Raw genomic sequence first — 23,644 nt, 5'->3', positions numbered from 1 at the left:
GGAAGTATGAAACATTGCCGGATAACCAGCCTGCATATAGACAATTATTATCTAAGGGGACAACTATATGCAGTATTGTAAATATGATTTACTTGCAATTGTGGATGAAGACAGGTGTGGCTGTTTTCCTGGTCCTATTACACAAAGAAATGCCCTACTCATTACAGGACCTGCAAGATCAGTTTGTCGTATATATTTTTTGGTATTTGAGAGCGTATTACGCGTTAATTTTCCAATCCACTTCATTGAAGGACTTAATCAGCAAGAAAATCTTCAGTTTCCTCTTGAAAGTCTTGATATATTTATTCTTTCTGATGTCTAGTGGGAGCTTGTTATATAATCTTGGGTCCGCATATTTGAAAGCTCTAGAACCTACAGTATATGTACATTTTGGCTCCAATTAACATGAAACTATCTAACAATTCTCGGGTTAAAAGAAGCTATTTTGTACGAAATTGGAAATTCTTACTCATCACGCGAACCATTAAGCAGAGATGCCACTCGGACGTGTATTAGGCCCAATACTAATTTATTTTGTATCCTTAGTATTGATCTATCAAAACTATTACAGGGAATTGAAGTGAGGTCAAGCTTTTTGTTGATGATATATAATTTTACTTCTCCATAAATGACACTGATGATACAGTTAAGATTTTAGAGAAAGTATTAGGGAATGATTGACAAACTACTAAAAATAAATGGAAATAAAACTGCTGCTTATGGTAATAGGAAAGAATAATGATTAAGATTGGTTGAGGTGGCCAATTGGAAACGTCCCTGCATGGCGTTTAGAAAAGTGGACATTAAACAAGAACTTGAAAAGGGAAATAAATGCAGCTGAATTATGGTTTTACAGAAGAATGCTCAAGATCCCATAGACGAGAGAGAGAGAGAGAGAGAGAGAGAGAGAGAGAGAGAGAGAGAGAGAGAGAGAGAGAGAGAGATCACTTCTAAATTTGATAAAGAGGAATTAGATGGAAAATCTGTGACATGTAATAAGAAGAGAAAAAGTCGAAATTTTGTGCCTTACGGGAAAGATAGATAGAGGGGAGAAGAGCAAGAGGCCGGCAAAGGTAAGTATTTTTGGACAGCCTACCAGAGGAAATAAGTGAGAATATAACAGCTGGACTATTCAAAATTATACAGAGCTAGAGACAGGACCAGGTGGAGGCAATTGACAGCCCACGTCCAGTATATGGCACCTACTATAGTTTCTGGAGGCCGTGTAATAGTGTTTTTCCCAAATATCTAACAAACCGGCTTATGAATTTCCATGAAACTACAGCAATGAATGTTTCAAACATTGGCTTAATTTTTGGTGGTACAATGAATTGACAGATGTGCTTAATTAACCCGTTTACTCTTAGAAAAAAGAGGAACTTCTTCCCTTCCTTCAGAGCGTTTCGAAGAAGTGTTACTTATAGCCCAGCGGCATAGTAAGAAATATGAAACCAATTGTTCAAATTGTTCTAAAAGCACCAAAATTGGCACACATGTGGATTAATACATTCTGAACAATTTTGGATATGGAGGCATTCAAGATTCTCCCCGTAGCACATTTGGCGGCCATTTTTCAAAATGGCCGCTATTTACCGTTAGCGTCATTGAATATGTACCATAATTTGTCTTTTTGTGGATGCTAAAGGTGATAAGTGTGCTAGAGGTGATAAGTATTGTACAATTACACATACTTCTGTGCTTACCAAATAATTTGGCTACCATTTCACAAGAAAATGAATTTTACTTTGCAGCGGCAGCGTTGGTGGCAGTGACGGCGGCTGCAGTAATAGTATAGTGTTGATAGTCATGGTGCTTGTAGTAGTAACTTGTGGTAACATGGTGGTGTTTTGTGTCTTTGCAGGTGAGGCAGCAGCAGCACCACCTGACATCAGAGACGCGTTGTTCCAGACTGCAGCCATGGCAAAGAAGTTCCAACTGGTCGATACTTTTGAGCAACGTACTCCCACAACACCTCCTGAGACAAACTGGAAGCTGTGTCTTGTATGTCAAGAGGAGACAACAGAGTCACTTGTCTGCCCAGTACTGTCTAAACGCCGAGACCCTGGGAGTGGATACACGACAATGGCTGCAAACTTGGTCAAATTTGATGAACTCGGAGAACTGCCAAGAACTGTTCAGTTACAGAGACTAGATGAAGGACAAGGTGTTGAGGCGACAATGGTTGCCCACCAGGCCAAGTGGCATAAAACATGTATGCTCAAATACAATAACACAATGCTACGAAGAGCAGAGAAGAGACGCATCGCAAGCAGCTCAGCATTTGATAGTACTGACAATGTCCAGGCCAAGCGCGCCAGAACACACTCTTCAGAAGCCACTACCAGCGGCACCTCCTGCTTTTTCTGTGGAAAGTCTGGCACAGAGACCCTACATGAAGTAACAACCTTCCAGGTGGACACACGCGTACGGAAGTGTGCAGCGCAAGTTGGGGACAATGAACTCATAGCCAGGCTCAGCATGGGTGATATGGTGGCTCTGGAGGCCAAGTACCATTCCAAGTGTTTGTTGGCTCTTTACTATCGTGCAAAGACCACTGTAGAAGCCGAGCAGAAAACTGACCATGAAGGTGTAATGTCAAGAATCGTACTGGCTGAACTGGTCCTGTATATCGAGGAAACCCACCTAGAAGAGGGCACCACCCCAGTCTTCAGACTCGCAGAACTTGTAAAGCTATACACAACAAGAATGGAACAGCTCGGGGTTGTTTTGTGCCAGAAAGTTAATAGCACAAGGCTGAAAGAGCGCCTGTTAGCCCAGATACCAGGCCTGAGATCCCACAGCAAAGGCCGAGATGTTTTACTAGCGTTTGATGAAGACATTGGTGAAGCGCTAGGCAAAGCCTGCGAGCAAGACTGTGACACTGAGGCAGTTCACCTTGCGCGTGCTGCACAGATAGTTCGTCGATATATGTTTGAAGACACTTACCAATTCCGTGGATCATTCCCGGGCGGCTGTCAGGAGGACTCTGTGCCAAACGTACTAGTTGCAATGGTAAATATGGTGCTGGATGGCCCCACCATCAAGAATCAAAGCCATTCCTCTTCAACACAAGCCGCTCTTTCCATTGCGCAGCTTCTCAAGTTCAACAGTGTCAAGCAAAGTCGGAAGCAGGGAGCAACCAAGACACAGGAGCCTCCAGCTGTCAGACACAGTACGTCTCAAGAAACTCCTCTTCCAACCTATGTTGGGCTGATGCTGTATGCTGAAACACGCAAGAGAGGACTTGTGGACAAGCTCTTCTCTCTGGGCCTAAGCATCTCATATGACAGAGTCCTACGTCTTTCTGCCCAGATGGGAAACAGCGTGTGTCAGCTGTACCGCATAGAGGAAGTGGTCTGCCCGCCTACCCTGCGTAGCAATGTGTTCACAACTGCGGCTGTGGACAACATTGACCACAACCCAAGTGCCACCACAGCCAAGAATTCATTCCATGGAACAGGAATCTCGCTTTTTCAACACCCAACGTGTGCAGATGAGGGAGTGGATCGTAGCATTGCTCTCACTGGGCGTGATACTGGATCAAAGACGGTTGAGCCTCTACCAGAATATTACACGGATGTACGTCCTGTTGCTTCTTCTGTCAAAGGGCAAATGATCCCAGCTACTTCTGTGACCTCTCTTAGACGCCACAACTGTGAGCAGCACATAGAAGATGAGTATATGTGGCTGGAGAACACGAGAAGTGTTCTCAAAGATGATGTTGAGGCCTGTGAAAACACATCATGGGCTGCATACCATGCAAGGCACCAAGATCCAAAGCAACCAGTCATCACACCAACGTCCCTGCTTCCCTTGTTCCAGGAGTGTGCTCACACTGTGGCAATGATCAGACACTCTATTGATGTAGTCAGGAGTGCAGTTAAACATCTCAACCCAGGCCAAACTCCAGTTCTGACTTGCGACCAGCCACTATTCACTCTAGCAAAACAGATCCAGTGGAAGTGGCCAAACACATATGGAGAAGACCAACTGGTGGTGATGTTTGGGGGGTTGCATATTGAGATGACGGCACTGAAGACCCTGGGTGACTGGTTGCAGGGAAGTGGGTGGACCCAAGCACTGGTACAAGCAGAGATCACAACTGAAGGAATAACAGACTCATTTCTTCGAGCAGCTCACGTCACACGCACCAGAAGAGCACACCAAGTCACAGCGGCTGCGTTGTATAATCTCCAACGGCGTGCCTATGACAAGTACAGCACCACCAATACAGAAGATGATGAGCACCCTGAAAGCTTCGAAGACTGGTGCAGTCAGAGAGAACAGAGTTATCCGCAGTTTCAGTACTGGTCAACAGTCTTGGCACTGGAGCTGTCCACTCTGATCTATGTGCGATCTCTGAGAGAAGCCAATTTTAGCATGTACGTGGATGCTCTGACAGAACTGGCTCCGTGGTTCTTCGCACTAGACCACACGAACTATGCCCGATGGATACCAGTGCATCTACGGGACATGGCAGAGCTGGCAAACAAACATCCAGACGTCTTCACAGAGTTTAGCAAGGGACACTTCACAGTCCAGAAGACCAAGAGGATCTTTTCAGCAATCCCTCTTGACCAAGGACATGAGCAGAACAACGCGTATGTCAAGGGTGATGGAGGAGCCATCGGCCTCACAGACAATCCAACTGCACTGAGGCGCTGGATGGTTGCCGGACCGGAGGTTGCTAGAGTGATTGTGGAATTTGACGACTTCAATCTGCATCCACACGATCAAGAGGAGACACGTCACCACGAAGAGACACCAAGTGTGCAGAACACTTTTGCCAGAGATGTGCGCTCACTCGTGGCCGTCATTGAAGAGCTGGGCAACCCTTTCAAGGAGGACAGTCAGGACTTGCTGGTGCTCGACACAAAGGAGATCGCAGACCCTGCAGTCATAGAAACAGTCCGTAACGCCAAGCAGATTGGCCAAGACCAGTTTGAAGCATTCTCAAAGGAATGCATCGTGGACAGAACCAAGTCCATTGAGGTGGCAATCCACCGGAACAAGCTACCACTGTTTGCGACCAAGAGAGGACCCAATATACCCAAAGGAAAAGAACAGGTCAAATCTCTGAAGAATGATGTTGCGCTCTTCGCACGATTATATATCGGCTGCCAGACCCGTGATGGGAATCTAGAAGAGTTCTTCAGGCATGAAAATCAGCAATGCCCTCCAGCTTTATCTGACGGAGGGAGACTGTACCTAGGGAGCAAGAGTGACTTGCTGGTGTGCCTTGAAGGCCATGCTGAGCCTCAGTTTGAAGCTCCTACTGTCACTGCTGTTGTCCTCGATGGAGCAGTAATCGTACAGATGTTGAAGCCGGGTACTGCCAACACGTTCGAGGAATATGCACAGCAAGTGTTCATCCCATACGTTGTACAACGTTTCCAACATGTATCACGTCTTGACCTTGTGTGGGACAGCTACAGAGCAGATTCCCTGAAGGCATCAACCAGAGAACAGCGTGGAAAGGGAGTACGTCGGCGTGTTGTCGACTCAGCAGTCATACCAGGAAATTGGCAAAGTTTCCTGCGAGTTGATAGCAACAAAGTGGAGCTCTTCAGCTACCTCTCCACCATGCTTGCAGAGTCCTTTCAAGAAGAAGGCAAGGAACTGGTCGTCACTGATGGGGAGCAGGTGATCTGTGTTCCACAGCAAGAGGATGTCAACTCACTCGCACCATGCAACCAAGAAGAGGCAGACACCCGCATGATGCTACATGTAGCACATGCTGCACAACATGGTCACCACCAGATACAGGTTCGAACAGTAGACAGTGACGTCGTGGTCCTAGCAGTGATGGTAGTCCAGAAACTACCAGCTGGAGACGAACTCTGGGTAGCCTTTGGGACAGGCAAGAACTACCGCTACATTGCAGCCCATGAAATAGCTTCCTCCCTTGGTCCAGAGAAGGCATGTGCTCTTCCAATGTTTCATGCCATCACAGGGTGTGATACTGTGTCAGCCTTCGTCGGACATGGGAAGAAATCTGCCTGGGCAACATGGAACACGCTGCCAGAACTCACTGATGCCCTGCTGAGTCTGGCAAATGCACCCACAAGCATCCAAGAGGATACAATGCATGTCATCGAGAGGTTTGTCATACTCCTGTATGACCGCACAAGCAAATGCAAGGACGTCAACAAGGCGAGAAAGCAGCTCTTTGCAAAGACGAACTCTGTTCAGAACATCCCGCCAACCTACGCTGCTCTGGAGCAGCATGTGAAGAGATCTGCCCTTCAGGGTGGTCATGTCTGGGGCCAGGCATTGGTACCAACGCCCGTGCTCCCTCCACCAACAGACTGGGGCTGGCATCGGAGTGATGATGGGCTCTACACACCACTCTGGACCACACTCCCTGAGGCATCCAAGGCCTGCTATGAGCTGGTGTCTTGCGGATGCAAGAAAGGCTGCAAAAACCGCTGCAAGTGCAAGAACGCTTCACTGCAATGCACTGGTCTATGTTTCTGTGAAGGCGAATGCCAGTAGATTGGGACAGAAAACTTGCTAACCAACATTATGATCTGTAGACATTCATAATTCTGGTGACCAGATTTGAAAAGTTCGGAATCATAATTAACATAGTGTGGCAAAATCTACGTTATTGTATTACATGTATGTACTGCAGGATTACACAAGTACTGTGCCTAGAGACTGGGCTTTTGGTCGACTATATAACTACAATCTGACCATACTGTAAACTTCCCGTACTCTGTGTATTATTTTGACTAGCAATTTTGCCAGCAATTTGAAATAAAAAAGCAACTTGAGCAATTAAAGTGTGTTCCTGAAATCAGGTACTGGTTATTAGAGGTATTATGTCATTGAGTATTGAAATCTTCATCAAATGTCCACTTTTTCCACAAAATGGCGGCCAGTTTGGGGGCCATTTTTGAGAAGATTCATCTAAATATCTGTTAAACATTTATTGATGTTAATTCTGATGTAAAAAAAGGGAATTTTGGCCCATCTAGCACCAAACTAACGACACATAATGAAGTCTATGTAATGACGCTAATGTTAAATGGCGGCCATTTTGAACAATGGCCGCCATATCTTCCTAAGGGCTAATCTTGAATGCCTCCATATCCAAAAATGTTTAGAATATATTAATCTACATGTGTGCCAATTTTGGTGCTTTTAGACCAATTTGAACAATTGGTCTGCTATGCCGCTGTACTATTAATCACGTAACTGTGACGCAGAGGTTCCCCCAACCCTCCTTCGGTGTTTACACCTATGGCTATCCTAGTACTCCCCCCCCCCTTCCTTCTTGCATTTTTTCCTTCATTCCCATTGTTATTAGGGTACCGAGTAAATCCCTGTTAGGAAAGACTGTGTACTGCACATATAAAATGAGCCGGAAGAGCAATGAAATGTTTTATGGTGGTAGATAATGATTAGATGGTTAACACAAATTATCAAACATAATAGAAGAGGTTTAAAACAGGGGTGTGGAATCGCACTGAGAGATATTCTACTCGGACTCCTACAAATTTTCGATTTGCGACTAAAAAAAAAAAAAAAATAAAAAAATAAAATAAAAACATTAGTAGAAATAGAAAACAACTTTTTTCCTTGAGAGTGATAATGAGTAAAATGTATAAGTGTCCATTTTTTTTTCATCCCTCATAAATCTATGGTTTCAAGCAATTGGTGATAACATTATTTTGGAAAAGCAAAGCTAATGAATACTTTGATACGCGTATATCAGCTTGTCATGTAGACAATGTCAATGGATTTCTCAAAGTAAGGTTGATTGGTTCATTAATTGAAGTCTGGTATAATTCCAGTGACAAAGTCGCAATGATATTTGTCACATACCTTTTAAGTAACAAAAATAGGTACTGGTACTTATAACGAAAATAAATATATAAAACTATTGGTTGAAACATAATAAATCTTATGTATGTATGAACACACACACACATATACATATACATATATATATATATATATATATATATATATATATATATATATATATATATATATATATATATATATATATATATATATATATATATGATTTCAAAATTTATCAAATGGCCGATGTCAATGCCCTTATATGAAACATCTTTTAGAAGTCTACCTTCTAAGGAATTCAAGCTACTCTCTCTGGTGAAATTGATATGATAAATTATATCAAACAATGCTCTCTGTCATTTTCTTCCTGGCAATTGATGTATCGAGTAACCTGTGTTGTATGGAAGAATGAGTCCTACGGCTTAACCTAAAGAAAACTATATTTCTATTGCTTTACCAACTCTCGCTTGAAGTGCGAAGTGTAGGGTTAGCATGGCTTCTTTCGTCTCCTGTCATAAGTCTTATTCTTGATCTTCAATGTAAGTGAGTGGATAAGATATAAAACGTTGGTCTTGTGTTCAGGTAAAGTCTAAAGTCACGAATCACATTACCAGGTATGCTGAACTTTTACTGGCAAAGAATTTCGTATTGCTTGGGGTAGGTCATATGACAATTATCTATGGAGTTAAACAGGCGTTTAACAATTCGGGGGATGGGAGGTACAGGGGAAGAAACGTTATAACAACGTCACTGAGGGACGTCATCACTTTTGCGAATGTGTGGGTGGCTAAGACTGGCTTTAGCCTCATTTTCTTAAGTAAAAACGTTAATGAAACGTAATTGGCAATGCACAGTATTTCTCAAAATTAGGCCATTGTATGAAGCGCTCCCTGCTTTGATATCATGGAAATCCATCAGTTATTTTAGGAGTTATTTAAAAAAAAAAAAAAAAAAAAAAAAAAAAAAAAAAAAAAAAAAAAAAAAAAAAAAAAAAAAAAAACACTATTACACGGCCTCTGGAAACGATAGTAGATAAGATAGAATCCCAATTAACCTTTATCTGGTGCGGGTCATTGATACAAGCCAATCTGAATTTAGTAAGAAATTTTCTTTAACCTACGACGATTCTGCAACCATCATAGGAAAAATAATAGAATAATATTAAATATCTTAATGAAAATAAAACGGAAATAAATACAAAACCCAAGCAGTACCTCAGTTTTAAAACGAAAGCATTAAAAGTTCACCTATTGGCCAAACTATCCTGTAAGCCATTTACAGTAATCAGAATCTGAACCACAAAAAATAAACATTATTATAAACAAGACGATTTATGTTTTAGTAAAAGCCACTATAACTGCAAGATGAGCAACACATCTCAAGATATCCTACATCCCCTGGAAACACAAACATGATTCTATATAGACAAATACTTTAGAATTTAGCTCCTACACAGTCATTTCAAATAAAGAGTAACACTACTGCAGGGTGTCAATTACCTACATTCTATAGCTGTGGAAGCTATGCTTATAATTAACAATTTTGATTAGTTTTGTACTACATTGCCAAATGGGAAAATTCAATTAATTTAGTACTTCAATATCTGTGCACTGTTTAATTTGTACTTAATTGGATTATAATTATAACATATACAACAACAACAACAAATGCAGCCGTTTCTAGTCCACTGCAGAATAAAGACCTCAGACATATCAATTCGTGTCTGGGGTTTGGCCATTTTCCTCACCATGCTGACTAATTATGGATTGGTGATGGTGGGAGACTTTGGTCTGATCCTTCACAGCAAATCAACCTAGTATGGGTGGCCCTGACTGGTATAGGTTTGCTGCTCATGGCGATATGCAAAACCTTTAACCACATCAAGATATCTCAACTCAGAAATGGTATAACTGTTATAACATCTCAACAAAGACTACAAATTAAAACAACAGAAGTACTGGCCCTTCATAACTACCCTTTCATTGCTGATTATTGTATATCAATTAAAGTAATATATTTCCTTATATAGAAAATATCTTAATGTCAAGTATCAAACTATTTATAAACACTACCATTTCCCACAGTCACAAAATTGACAAATATCTAAACTAGTTACAGATGAAATGTGGTACACATAAAAAGAGTTAATAGTCACGCCTTCGATTAAAGTTACTTAGTCCGAGAAGTATTAAGTACAATATTGACGCTTTTTGCAATCTTGTTGATCACTAATAACCAGTTTTGTTTCATCAAAATGACATTGCCTTCGGAAATTTCAATATGAAATTACTCATCATTTATTAATTTAAAATTCAATATATACAAAATAAAATTAGCTTATTGCCTTTACATGAAACTAAATAATGCTTCTTAATTTCAGATTAAAAACCTATCAAAAAAAAAAAAAAAAAAACACTGACAACGAGTAGGCCCGTCTTCTTAACGAAGAGCAAATATATTGAAAACCACTTTTGCCTGATTGGTCGAAAAACAGACTAAGAACCAATAATCAATTGCAGTATTTGATTATTATTATTATTATTATTATTATTATTAGCTAATTGGAAAAGCAACATGATATTTGTGCCCAAGGACTCGAACAGGGAGAAATAGCCCATGTGAAAATGAAGAGGACTTTAAATAGATCAGGAAGTTTAAATCAAGACAAAGCGGTAAATTACACGTCATTATAAAGTGTAGTCCAACTATCAGGAAAGTCTTCCGTAAAAGGGATGATAGAGTATATACCACGCTTGGAGGATGCTGTAAAATTTATGATTCCTACAATGTATTTGTGTTATAAATGCCAGGAATTTGGTTATACTGCCGAAAATTGTAGCAAGACTCAGGTATGTGCCAAATGTAGCCAGGATCATCGAACCACGGATTGTACTGTAAATACGTTAAAGTGTCATAACTGCACAGTGAGGAACTACAATGATACGAATCATAAGACATATGACGATAACTGTAAAATATACAAGGAGGAGCTTACCAGGATAAAAAATAAAACCGATCATGGAGTCTAGCCCATTGGTTAAGTGTGGTCTGATAAATACTCAATCGGTGGGGAATAAAACCATAAAGATTAGAAATCTTATTAACGAAATGGAATCAGATTTATGCTTATTAACGGAAACTTGGTTGCAGGGAAATATTAGTGATAACTCAAGATTCAGGAGATGACGCCGTGTACTCACGATTTCTACCACGTACCAAGAAAGGACAAAACTGGAGGAGGAGTGGGTGTCTTTGTGTCGAAAACCTTCTCTAGGGTTTCTATCATGAATGAAATAGTATTTGAAACGTTTGAATATATCTGTTTAAAACTGACAAGAAACAATAAGGTATTGAATATAATATCATTATATAGACCACCAGGGAGTAATATGAGGAAATTCATTGAAGAATTTAGTATTCTTGTGGGTGTGGTGGACGATATTAAAAATACATTAATTGGTGGAGACTTCAATTGTTGGGTAGATGATGAAAATGATAATAAGGCTAAAGAACTCAAGGAAGTATTTGAGATGTTTAATTTAATAAACAGTGTTTTGGTATCAACGTCAGTAGGTGGTCATACACTCGACTTGGTCATATGTGGAAAAGACTCAGACCTAATAAAAAACCTTTTTAGTGGAACCAGACTTTTAGATCTCAAAAACACATAAACTCATCACCTTTGATGTTAATATAAATTGCACCAGAGTATTGAAAAAATGGATCACATAGTGAACGGGAAAATTTTGATGCTGAGAATTTTATTGAAGCTAGTGTAGCGCAAATGTCTTGTGTGAACACACAATGTGAACATATGGTAGACATAGAATGTGTTGGGTGTTATACCAAGAAATACAACGACAATTTTAGAAAAATGTACGATACCATGTGTCCCATAAAGAACAAACAAATAGTTGTACGCGAAAATGTTAGATGGTATAATAATGAGCTATTAAAGGCAAAAAGACACAGACGGAAAAGAGCCAAATCCTTACAAGCCAGAAATCTATATAATAGGGCCAGAAATGACTATAACATCCTGTTAGAAAAAACAAAAAGAAAATTCTACAACGGCGAATGTAAAAAAACCAATAACATGAAGGACTTTCACAAAAACCTTGATGATTTGATGGGATTAAAGAAAAAATATGTCTTGCCTGACAATGTTGTTGAGAGAGTTTTGCTATATTCTTTAATGAAAAAATTGATAAAATCTATAGAGGTTTCCCCCAAAATCACTTGGAAGGACAGTCAGCTATGCCAGTGAAGGAGGGAAAGAAGTTAATAAAATTTAAGGAAATAAATATGTGCGACTTGTTAAAGGTTATGAGAGAGATGAAGAATACATATTGTGGAAATGACCCTTTCCCAAACAGTTCAATAAGTGAAGCTCCAAATAAGCAAGTTGTATATAATATTTACCTGAACATAATTAACCTAAGTATATCACAATCCTGTTTTCCTAGCTGTGAAAAAACTGCGTTGATCAAACCAATTTACAAAGGGAAAGGTGATGTAAACGAGCTAAATTCATATAGGCCCATTTCAAATTTATCCTACATGTCAAAGCTTATTGAAAAAGTCATAAGTGAGCAATTATGGGCGCATATTGATGAGTTAGAGGTATTCCCGGAAAATCAATCGGCCTACAGAGCTAATCATTCTACAGAAACTACTTTATGCTCAATAATGAATGATATGATAGGTCTTCTTGATGGGGGAAAGTGTGGAATTTTGATTATGTTAGATCTTAGTGCTGCTTTTGACACTGTTGTGCACGACTTAAAGTCTATTGGAGTGACTGAGGAAGCACTGAAATTTTTGCGAAGTTACTTAGTGAACAGGAAGACTATTGTAGAAGTTTCTGGAAACCGATCCAATGAGAGAATTCTTATGAAGGGTGTACCACAGGGTAGTGTTCTGGGCCCTATCTTGTTTAATATATATACTATCGAGCTATCACACATCTTGAAAAAACAAAAAGTGGGTTTTAAACTATATGCAGATGATACTCAGTTTTACCTCTCAATTTCAACAACACAAGATACAGAGAAGAAAATTGATGAGATAATGATTGAAATAAAAACATGGATGCAGAGGAAAAAGCTCAAATTAAATGATGATAAAACAGAATGTATGTTCTTTGGCACAAAGGTGGCTTTGAAGAATTACCAGTTAATTCAAAGTATAAAAATTGGAGATTGTGCCTGTTGTGAAAAATTTGGGTGTACTGATAGATTGTAATTTGTCAATGAGGGACCAAATTGTGAACACAGTGAAAGTGTGTAACTATCACCTGAGAAACATAGCATTTATTAGAAAATATTTAACAGAGGGCAGTACAAAAATTTTAGTGATGAGTCATGTAATATCAAGGCTTGATTATTGCAATTCTCTGTACTATAAATTGCCCAATACACTACTAAGAAAGCTTCAAAATGTGCAAAACCGGGCGGCTAGACTGATAAAAGGCATTAAACTAAGGGAGAGAATAACTCCTGCATTGATCGATCTACATTGGTTACCTGTTAAGGCTAGAATTGAATTTAAAATTTGCTTGTTGACTCACAAAGCACTTACAAGTGATAAGCCTAAATATCTTCGTGATTGCTTGGTCCCCTACCCTGAAGCTACCAGCACCGCTGTAAGAGTTAAGACATGCTGATGACCCACATAGACTATTCGAAATTAGTGTGAATCATGCAATAGGAGGAAGAACGTTCAGTTATGCTGCACCGAGACTCTTTAACGACCTTCCACTCGATGTCAAGAATAGCAAAAATGTGGCAGCTTTCAAGAAAAACCTGAAGACTTATCTTTTTAGAAAGTGTTATAATAGTGACCTGAAAACTATTAAGCCTGAATACAAATGCTAGCGAAATAACTGATAACGATACAGAGGAAAATATTAACTGGAAAGAAATTATTTTTTTTCACACACCAAGGCCCGCCTGAACAGACCTTTAGTGTTTGATGGAGGGCGAGAAATAAACCCGTAAAAGTAAGTAGAGGAAAGAAAATAAGGAAATAAATAAGTAACATGAGAAATAATGAACAAATGAAATAAGATATTTTAAAAACTGTAACGACATCAAAACAGATATTTCATATATAAACTATGATAAGGCTTATGTCAGCCTGTTCAACAAAGCATTTGCTGCAAGTTTGAACTTTTGAAGTTAAACCGATTAGAAAGGTTATTAACTAATGAACCGAGTAAGCCTGTTCACTAGTGAATGACAGGAAAATATTGATGAAAGCTTAATATGAATTAAGTCTTATCAATAAATGCTCTCCAAAAAAATAGTCTCATAAATATCAGAATTACACAAGAAATTCATCCTAACTTCTTACTATTCTGCAACCAACATATGAAAACTAAAGGTAAATATCTCGAAGCTAAGAAAGAGGAAATAAATACTAAGCCTAAATCATGGTAGGGGTTCAAAACGAAAGCATTTGAGAATAAACATGAATTGTGTGTTATGCAAAATACATTAGAATATGAAAACAGACCGTAAAGTAAATGTAAAGGAAAGTAAAGTATGGACTCAACTATATGACAGGATATTCATAGTAGCTGGTTAAATAGATTTTTGCACTTCTTTAGGAAAAGCCGTGATTATTAATATATAATAATAATAATAATAATAATAATAATAATAATAATAATAATAATAATAATAATAATAATAATCGCAACAGCAACAGCAACAACAACAACAACAACAATACTACTACTACTACTACTACTACTACTACTACTACTACTAATAATAATAATAATCGTAACCACCACCACCAACAACAAAAACAATAATAATAATAATAATAATAATAATAATAATAATAATAATAATAATAATAATAATAAATGAATAAGTAAAGCAACTCATGCAAGACTGCATGTGTCAGCTAGAAACACAATCATGATTTAACAAAGACGTACTTTTGAATTCGGTTCTTAAATACAGTCATTTAGATTCGTTTTTTTTTTTTTGCCACATTGTCAAATGTGAACAATCAAATAATTAAATTTTCTAAGCCAAGTTAGATCAAAATCATGATTTGTATAGCACCTCCTCTCATTTTAACATGGTTGAAAAACAGAACTGATCCTTTATAACCACTACTAAAGTCAAAATATTTATGACTATAATGATCATAAACTCAAAGACAAACCTTCGATTCAAATAGCCCAATCTACAAAGTATTAAAGCCATAAAAAGGGAAGCACTGATAGAAACATTAAAGCAATACAAAGTACATACTAGTATAATTAACTCTATAGCTGAAGTGTATGTGGGAGACTCGACTACGTTAGATATAGGGGAAAGAGTAGAACAAAAATTGAGCGTAAGTAGTGGAATAAAGCAAGGCTGTACTGCCTCTACAATATTATTCAAATTAATTACTTATCAGATTATAAAACAAGTAGAAAAGGAAGGTAATGGTTTTAAAAATGATATTATAAAGCTAGTAGTATTATTTTTTGCTGATGATGTCCTAGTGCTTGCTGAGAATATAGAGGATGCTGAATTAAACATAAGGAAAGTGATAGATATAGGAAAGCAGTGTGGTTTAGACATAAATAGAGACAAAAGTAGCGTACTTATATATAATATGAAGGAGAAACCAGATAATATAGAGGGAATAAGAGTAGTAAGCAATATTAAATACCTAGGTATCAAGGTAGATGATGGTAGGAATATGTTCAAAACACAGAAAAGTGAAATGATAGTTAAGGCGCAAAAGCTAGCCAATCTTACATATTCGATCATAGAAAAAAGTTGTAATAAGATACTGATAGGGAAAACATACTGGAAAAGTGTAGCACTACCTTCTATATTATATGGAACAAATGTGATTAACTTAACGGAAACGGAAATAGAAAAGTTGCAGAGAATAGAGAATGGAGTGTATAGAAGGATGTTAGGGGCTGTAAAGAATACAGCAATTGTAGCCTTGAGAGGGGATGTAGGAGCATCTGCTATGAAAACAAGGGTAATGGATGGTAAGCTGAGGTACCTTAATAGCATTTTTAAGGGAGAAAAGGACCTACTTACAGCAATAGTCAATGATATGGAAGAAAAAGAGAGGAAGTGGTGGATGCATGTGAAGAAGTATGCTGAAGAATGTGGGATGGCGATGAGAGAAGTCAAGAGATGTACGAAAGAGGACATAAAGAAGAGAACAAGAGAATGGGACACAAGCAAATGGAAGAGTGAAATGGAGTGTAAGGAGAGTTTAATTTTGTATAAAAACTGGAAAAGTGAAATCAAGGAGGAAGAAGTGTATGACAATACATTTTCGTCAATTTTATTATTCAGAGCAAGGACAAACTCATTGGGCTTGAATATAAGAAACAGACACCAAGATGGAAATATAAACTGTGTATTCTGTGATGTAGAAGAAAATGCTAACCACTTTATATTATATTGTCCACAGTTTAGTGATATAAGAATAAAAGCAATTGAGCTTCAACAACCATACGAAGAAGATAGTGCACAAACAGTTGGAAAATTCCTTTTTTGTGAAGAGAATATTGAAAATAAGAAAAGTATACTACAACAAATGTGGATGAAAAGAGAAAAACTAGTGAAAATAAGGAACACAAAACTAAAAGACACAGAGGCGCCGTTGTAAAGGCTATGCCTCACCCCAGAACCTGAACCTGAAAGACAGTATCGACATTTCATGCAATCATGGGATCACTAATAACCATTTTTTCAAAAATTAATATTGTCGCAAATAAAGCTAATCATCATTTAGTAACAAAATTAATTAATGCAAAACAAATTCAACTTTTTACCTTGATACCAAACGAAGACTTAGTATTAATTACTAAATAAGGCTTCCCATTTCCGGATTAAAAACTGTATTTGTTTTAGAATTCACTGACAACGAGTAGGTCCGTCCTCTTAAACGAAGAACAAATATGCAGAAAACCAGTTCTGTCTGGTTGGTCGAAAAACAGGCAAAGAACCCCATCCCCCTTACAGTAAGAGCTAATTAGTAATTACTAATGAGGTAATTATACGTCTACTAATGGAATATGAGAAAAAAACACGAGTTGCATACAAAATGAATCGTTTCTATTTAGGTTTTCCCAAGAATGTTTTCTAAAAACTTAAATAAAAAGCCGTGTGTCTACTTGGGCTTGTATCACGATAATTTCCTACTTTGATTTAAACTGAATTAAAATTTATTGGTGAGAGAGAGAGAGAGAGAGAGAGAGAGAGAGAGAGAGAGAGAGAGAGAGAGAGAGAGAGAGAGAGAGAGCTAATTGGTGGGCGTGGCTGGCCACGGAATTTCAAACTAATAGAAGTGAAACAATGATTGTTTCTTAAACAAAATAATTTCATATATTTGTCATAAGGATTGTATGTATTTGCATTCAAATGAATGATATATGTGTATTCATACAGTATGTGTAAACAGAATTATATCAAAGCATTTATTTTTCTGTATTAGTAAAATAAAGAATGAATGTGTGAATGTCAAGTTATCCAATAAAATGTATTTTAGTCAATTAGCAAATAATTTTCAAACACATCACCTTAAACTCTCTCTTCCTAATTACAGTTTCGTAATGCAAACAATTTGCACAAATTACACAGTTTTCATCATAATTTACACCATTACATTCACAACTTTAAAAATGTATCCCCATTCATTTTTTACAGTGACATCTACAATTATAGGTGATTACAGTGTCCCCAATTGGAACTCAAACTACACAGCTAGTTATACACAGTCCTATTATTAATTGAACAGTTAAAAGCCACATCTGGAAACAATCTCATTCAATAACCTTTCAATAATCAAGGGAATTACCACCACACGCAAAAAAGACCATTTCGAGAAATGTCTTTTCATGAAAAAATCTTCGCCAATAAATGACCCTTAAAGAAATTCGGTGGTTTGCTATCAATCATGGAAACCTAGAACACCTATAATATATTAGAATCAACCGTATTTTAAGTAATACAACAACAGCGAGAACATAATAAAAAGAAATAAACCTTGTAAAGTGTGTCTCTCCTTACCCAGTAAATCCTTCATTGTTTGCAGGAGCACAAGTTCAAAGACAAAACACACTTCCTTCTTCCTCTGTGTGTCTGGTACAGAAATGAATCTTCTTCTACTGTCTACACTGTCAGAGACATCCCTAGACAGTCCCTAAAAGTTCCCTAGACCAGAAGTAATTTCTCCAGGTATTTTTCAACGCAATTAAATCTGTAGCTTATTAAATGCTGTATTGTTTTTACACTATCTTCTATGATTATAATATATTCTATATTTACTTTAAATTATGGTACAGTATTTGTGAAACCAAAAGCAGTAAGATTTAGTTTATGAATGATGAACTCATGCTTTGATTTCAGTTTGTGCTCTGAAAGATATATTAATCAAATTATAATTGTGATGAATGCCATACCAATGGAAAAACGAATAAAACCCATTCAAGTCATTCACAGAAATTATAAATCTTATTGAAGACGGAATAATTATCCATAAGTGTTTAACAGTTACTAGAGGGACAAGAATTCCCAATCTTGATGTCCCTAAAAACCTGTAAAAAATCCCAAATATGGGGACAAATTCCTAAAAGTTGTCCCCCTAGTTAAGGAAGTGTTTCAACCAATCAGGGACCTCCACCATTGTTTGCTTTCTATAGCCTTTTCTTCAGCTAAAAATTATAGAATTCTGCTTAGGATATATTTAAATATTCTTTCAATAGATTGATTAAATTATAATAGGAGTTCAGAAGATATTCGTATGAATATTATTTGATAATTGACGTACAGTATACGAGTGAAATATATAAGGATGTTACCCCTAGATCAGCGGTCTTAAGAAAAAGAAACGATACAACTTTTGATTTAGAGAAAACTTTATTTAAGGGTAGCTATAATATATTCAACGAACACGAATATTTCATATATATATATATATATATATATATATATATATATATATATATATATATATATATATATATATATATATATACATATATATATATATATATATATATATATATATATATATATATATATATACATATATATATATATATACATATATATATATATATATATATATATATATATATATATATATATATATATATATATATATATATATATGTATATATATATATATATATATATATATATATATATATAGGTAGTTTTTTTCCTAGGTTACATTGCCCTGTAATACACTACAATAAAACCATATTATCTTCCATAACTTATATAATTGTGTGATATAAAATGAGTAAGATTTACTTGAGAATAATAAAAATATCACAATAAATTGAAAGTAGATAGTATTTTAAGATCTAGAACTTATAATTTGGCTATAGACTCCATATAAACCCGCATTAGCCTATGTTTGTTTTGCTATGTTTACAAATATTACCTTTTAAATGAAGGGAGATGTTATGTAATTACCCTTCTGATTAAGGGTATACTCACAGTAGTTGCTGGTCGACCTGTCCTAGGAGATCTCCCGCTGTGACACCTTGATCCACGCTAAAGAATAGTTACAGATGGCTTCAAACTGTTGGAACCTAGATTTATGTCTATTTTAGGCTCTAAAGCCTCTAAATATGTGGCCCCGAGACTATATAATAAGCTCCCACGATACATTCGAATGATTGAAGACATAAGGCTTTCAAGAGGAAACTGGAAACTTTCTTATTTTAACAGTCATACAACAGTGACCATTCAACAGTAAATGAACAATACACGATCTGAAACGATAAATACTCTAAACGAATAAGGTAAAACGATAGAGGAGGTCCTGTAGAGAGCAGGGTTCTCCTGCTGTATGGGACCGGAAAAGCAGACATCAAAGTCAGTCGTTAGAAAGAAAGACCATCTGCTCTCCACACTCCGGCCTCACCTCTCTGCCACCACCACACCCCACCCCCATCATACGACCGACACTTCAAACCACCGAACAAACAACCCACAAGAATTCCCCTCTCTCTTTTCTTTTCTTCCAGTAAAACATACAATGTCATATTAAAAACGTCACTCAAAAACCAGCAATATCTAAAACCAAAACCTTTAGATACAATTCCATAAAATTTCAAGACTGAAAATCAGCAACGTTTAAAACCTAGACTTCCTTGTCCACACAAGACATCTAAAATAAAGATCCATCAATCGTAAAATATGTGAGTGAACATACCAACAAGACAACTCTCAACCAAGCAACAGCATTTAGATCTCAATATTCCCAAAGCGACCTGTACGAAATACAGTAAGCAACTGATCACCTGATATCCCCCTTTTTGTCAGGCAATTAGCAAGCTGGGATGATCCTGGTAACCAGCTGACTTGTATTACGTCATTTTTAACATCTCCTTTATTGTCCCAAGATCAATTCTCAATCTTCTACCACTTACCAGTTTGGTAGAATAAATAGCCTCCACCAAACTCTTATTATCCACATAACCGATAACAGCAACTACGGCACTGGTGTTAATTTTCATCAACATTGATCTAAGATAAAGTGCCTCCTCCAATCCTTCCAACAGTGCTAATGTCTCAGCTGCCAAGGTTGATCTAACTACCCTCTTTATCTTATTTGCATGCCTGGTAAGAGGACTTGATCTATTCCCATCAGTAATAAAAATAGCAATACCCAAAGAACTACTAACCCCATCTGGTAAATTAGCTGATGATGCATCAGTAAAAACATACAAAGACCAAGGATTATCTATGCATGGGAACAGAATATAAGACTCACACTCTTGTAGCCTTCGCAAAACCTTTCTAGCCTTAACTAAATCCTCCACCATATCGAAAGCCATATCAGGTCTTGAACCCAACACAATCCAATTGATTGCACCTACAATAGACCGATAACTTGTCTTCTAAAGTGCTGAAAGTTCCGAACCTCTTTGCGAAAGCCTTTCTTGATCTAATTGCTCCATCTCCACACTATCTACATAACTACTTTGATCAAGCTTAAACCACTGTTTACTTTGCACTATTCTAAAACCGACATAAGAAAAATTACCTCCCTCCATCCTACCGGCAAGAAAACTCTCTCAATGGCTCCATAACTTCCTCCCTAAAAACACTCGTACCTGCATGCAAAAAGTCATCTATGTGAGTAACCAAAATGCCCTCAAGTTTTCACTTCCCAGACAATTTGTAAAATAAACTTGGCTCAATAACACACTGTTGACATCCTAATCTTTGCATCTCCTCCCTAACACTCAAATAAAATTGTCTGGAAGCATCTCCCAAGCCATAGAGGCCCTTTTTTAGTTTCCACACCTCACCCCCACTCTTACCTCACAAGTAGGATGAATGTATACATCCCTCTCAAGGTCCCTTCCCTGAAGCAAAGCGGATTTAATATCCGTAGTTCTTATTTCCCACCCCAAACTAGCTACCACTGTCAAAAACAATCTGATGGCACTCTTACCCACTCTTGGGGAATCACTCTGAAAAGTACTTTCTTCCTCAAAACCCCTCGCCACCAAACGTGCTTTTATCCCAGAATCTTTCCTAGTCAGAGCCCACCTGGTTGAAATACACTTCTGACCCCAAAAAAGGTACCTCTTCATAAGTGCCAAAGTCACAGTCTTTTCAGTTTTGCTTCCTGACACTCCGGCGTGTTCTATTCGGCTTTAGTAAGTTGTAGCATATATTTTCCAACAATCATTCTCTTGTATTCGAAGTCTAATTTTAGGAACAGAGCAATGCTCACTTTCATTTTCTGCTCCAACTGACACCTCTGACTGCACCTCACTGCTTTCAACCCCATTACCAATAGTATCGGCTTCCCTCAAATCTGACTGAGCAAACGATGTCAAGTCCCACTCCACATCACCATCACCAACTAACCCCGCAGCTTTATTACTTATGTTCCCCGCACCATCAGGTTTAAATTCCCCACTGAACTCCAACCCCCTGTTTAATAAGTTTATTTGATGATACTCTAACAATTGCACTCCCATGCCTTACAAAGATCAACCTACCATCCTGACAAATCACCTTCACAAGCCCAAGCCAACGATCATGACTCTCCCATTTATAAAACACACAATCACCAGGCATGAAAATTTGCTCTGCCACCCTAACCTTAAACCTAGGAGCCCTCCTCACTCTCTCCTCGGCTTCTGTCTGTATGAAGGCCTGCCTAGATGAATGTAGAGCACTAAGATGCCAAGTAAAAACCTCATCGGTGGTCTTGCCCTCCAATGAAGGAACCTTATCAGTCATGATGTTTGGAAGGTTAGGGTTTTCCCCAAAAAACAAATGGTAGCTGCTAAAGCCATTCCACATCTGGAGGGAATTTCTTGCCATATTTGACCACTTCAACAACACATCTATAGGAGTTCGAGGATATAGAACTTTTAATTTGACAAGCATCATGTCAGTGACTGCATGTATTCGCTCACACAACTCATTCTGAAACGGACTTTCAGCAGCTGTTGTGTTAATCCTCACATCTAAAACTGAAGCTACATCCCTCATCTCATCTGAACTTAATTCCCCACCATTATCATGCAATAACCGCCTCTATAACCCCAAAAGTTCCCAACCAAAGTTTCATTATCTGACCAATCACATTAGTGGTTTTCTTCCTATCTACGAAAGCCGACTGTGTATTGAGACCACATATCTATAAGATAAAGAATCCATTTTCCCTCCTGCCAATGTTACAAATCCATAGCAACAACCTGATTAAATTTTTTTGCCATGGGCAAACCAACCACTGGTCTAGGTGGAGTTCTCTTAAATTGCTTACACAAAACACAGTTATTCTCAATTCTCTCCAAATCATGGGCATACTGTTCCCACCAAATCCCAGCATCACTCAACAAACGGATTTTGACGTAGGAAAAATCTATTTTTGGGCGAGATAGCTAATGTCATCCTGATGGAAGGTCCCTTCAGCAGCTTCCTACTATATAATATTTCTGCGAGTGATGTTACAAGAGAATTACCATCAGGTATCACAGGGTTCTACCACCAGAACGACTATCCGAAGATATCGTGTATAATTAGGGACGTATCGTGAGGAGTGGTTACATATCCTGTCCCCCTATGGTGCCCTCGTTCGTCATCTGATGAGTGATTCCTTTGTTCGGAGTGTTTTCCTGCTTCTCAACATTGACATCATTATCAAGAGGAATACAATAATGTCCACAAAAGTAATATTCAAAACTACTGGTTTGCCTAAAATCTCTGCATGGTCGTTTTCGATATCCATCTTTACCTTGGCAATTTTCATAGCCTGCCTTGACAAAGTAATGTCAGAATCAACTATGTCAGTTTTAATTGTGACCTTATTCCCAACTAAGGAAGTCGGTAGACTACACACCCCAAGAGACTTGAACTGAGTACCCACCCCACCAAAATTTGACCACCCTATTACTATCTGTGGCCTTGACTAACAACATATCCTCCTCACTCAATGTACTCAAATAATCCTGAAGCCATGTTTTCCCACAAACGGTACTTGAACATGCACTGTCTAAAACAGCACAGCTACCCGCCTCAATCCCAATTGTGATTTCGGACTTATCAAATCCCGTGAATAACATTATACTCTCATCAGCACTAGCACTGACACCACACTCATTACTTCCTTCATCAGACCCTACACCCTGACTAGTTATGTGTACATGGTTTAATCTTTCCCAGCTATCTGGGCAGTCTTTCACAAAATGTCTTGAAAAACCGCAACTCTTCCAAGATAAAGGTCGACCATCTGGTCTAGTTGGGTTCACAGACTTCTCCCCATGCTCGCCAAAACCAGAACATCTACCTCCACCCCTGCCACGCCCAGTCTT

The 23,644-nt window shown here is 37.9% G+C and overlaps 1 long non-coding RNA gene across 1 annotated transcript in view; it reads right to left on the bottom strand.

The window, feature by feature from the left end:
• Positions 1-17,924, bottom strand: part of LOC137620161 (uncharacterized) — a 35,812-nt gene extending 17,888 nt beyond the window's left edge. Inside the window, exon 1 of the long non-coding RNA XR_011040005.1 lies at positions 17,862-17,924. This is a non-coding gene — a long non-coding RNA (uncharacterized lncRNA). The remainder of the gene's footprint in view (positions 1-17,861) is intronic.
• Between the last annotated feature and the right edge of the window lie 5,720 nt (positions 17,925-23,644).

Source organism: Palaemon carinicauda, chromosome 26, assembly GCF_036898095.1.
Source record: "Palaemon carinicauda isolate YSFRI2023 chromosome 26, ASM3689809v2, whole genome shotgun sequence".
Lineage (NCBI taxonomy): Eukaryota > Metazoa > Arthropoda > Malacostraca > Decapoda > Palaemonidae > Palaemon > Palaemon carinicauda.
The sequence above is the reverse complement of the archived record's forward strand: the minus strand, read 5'-3'. Positions and strand labels throughout refer to the sequence as shown.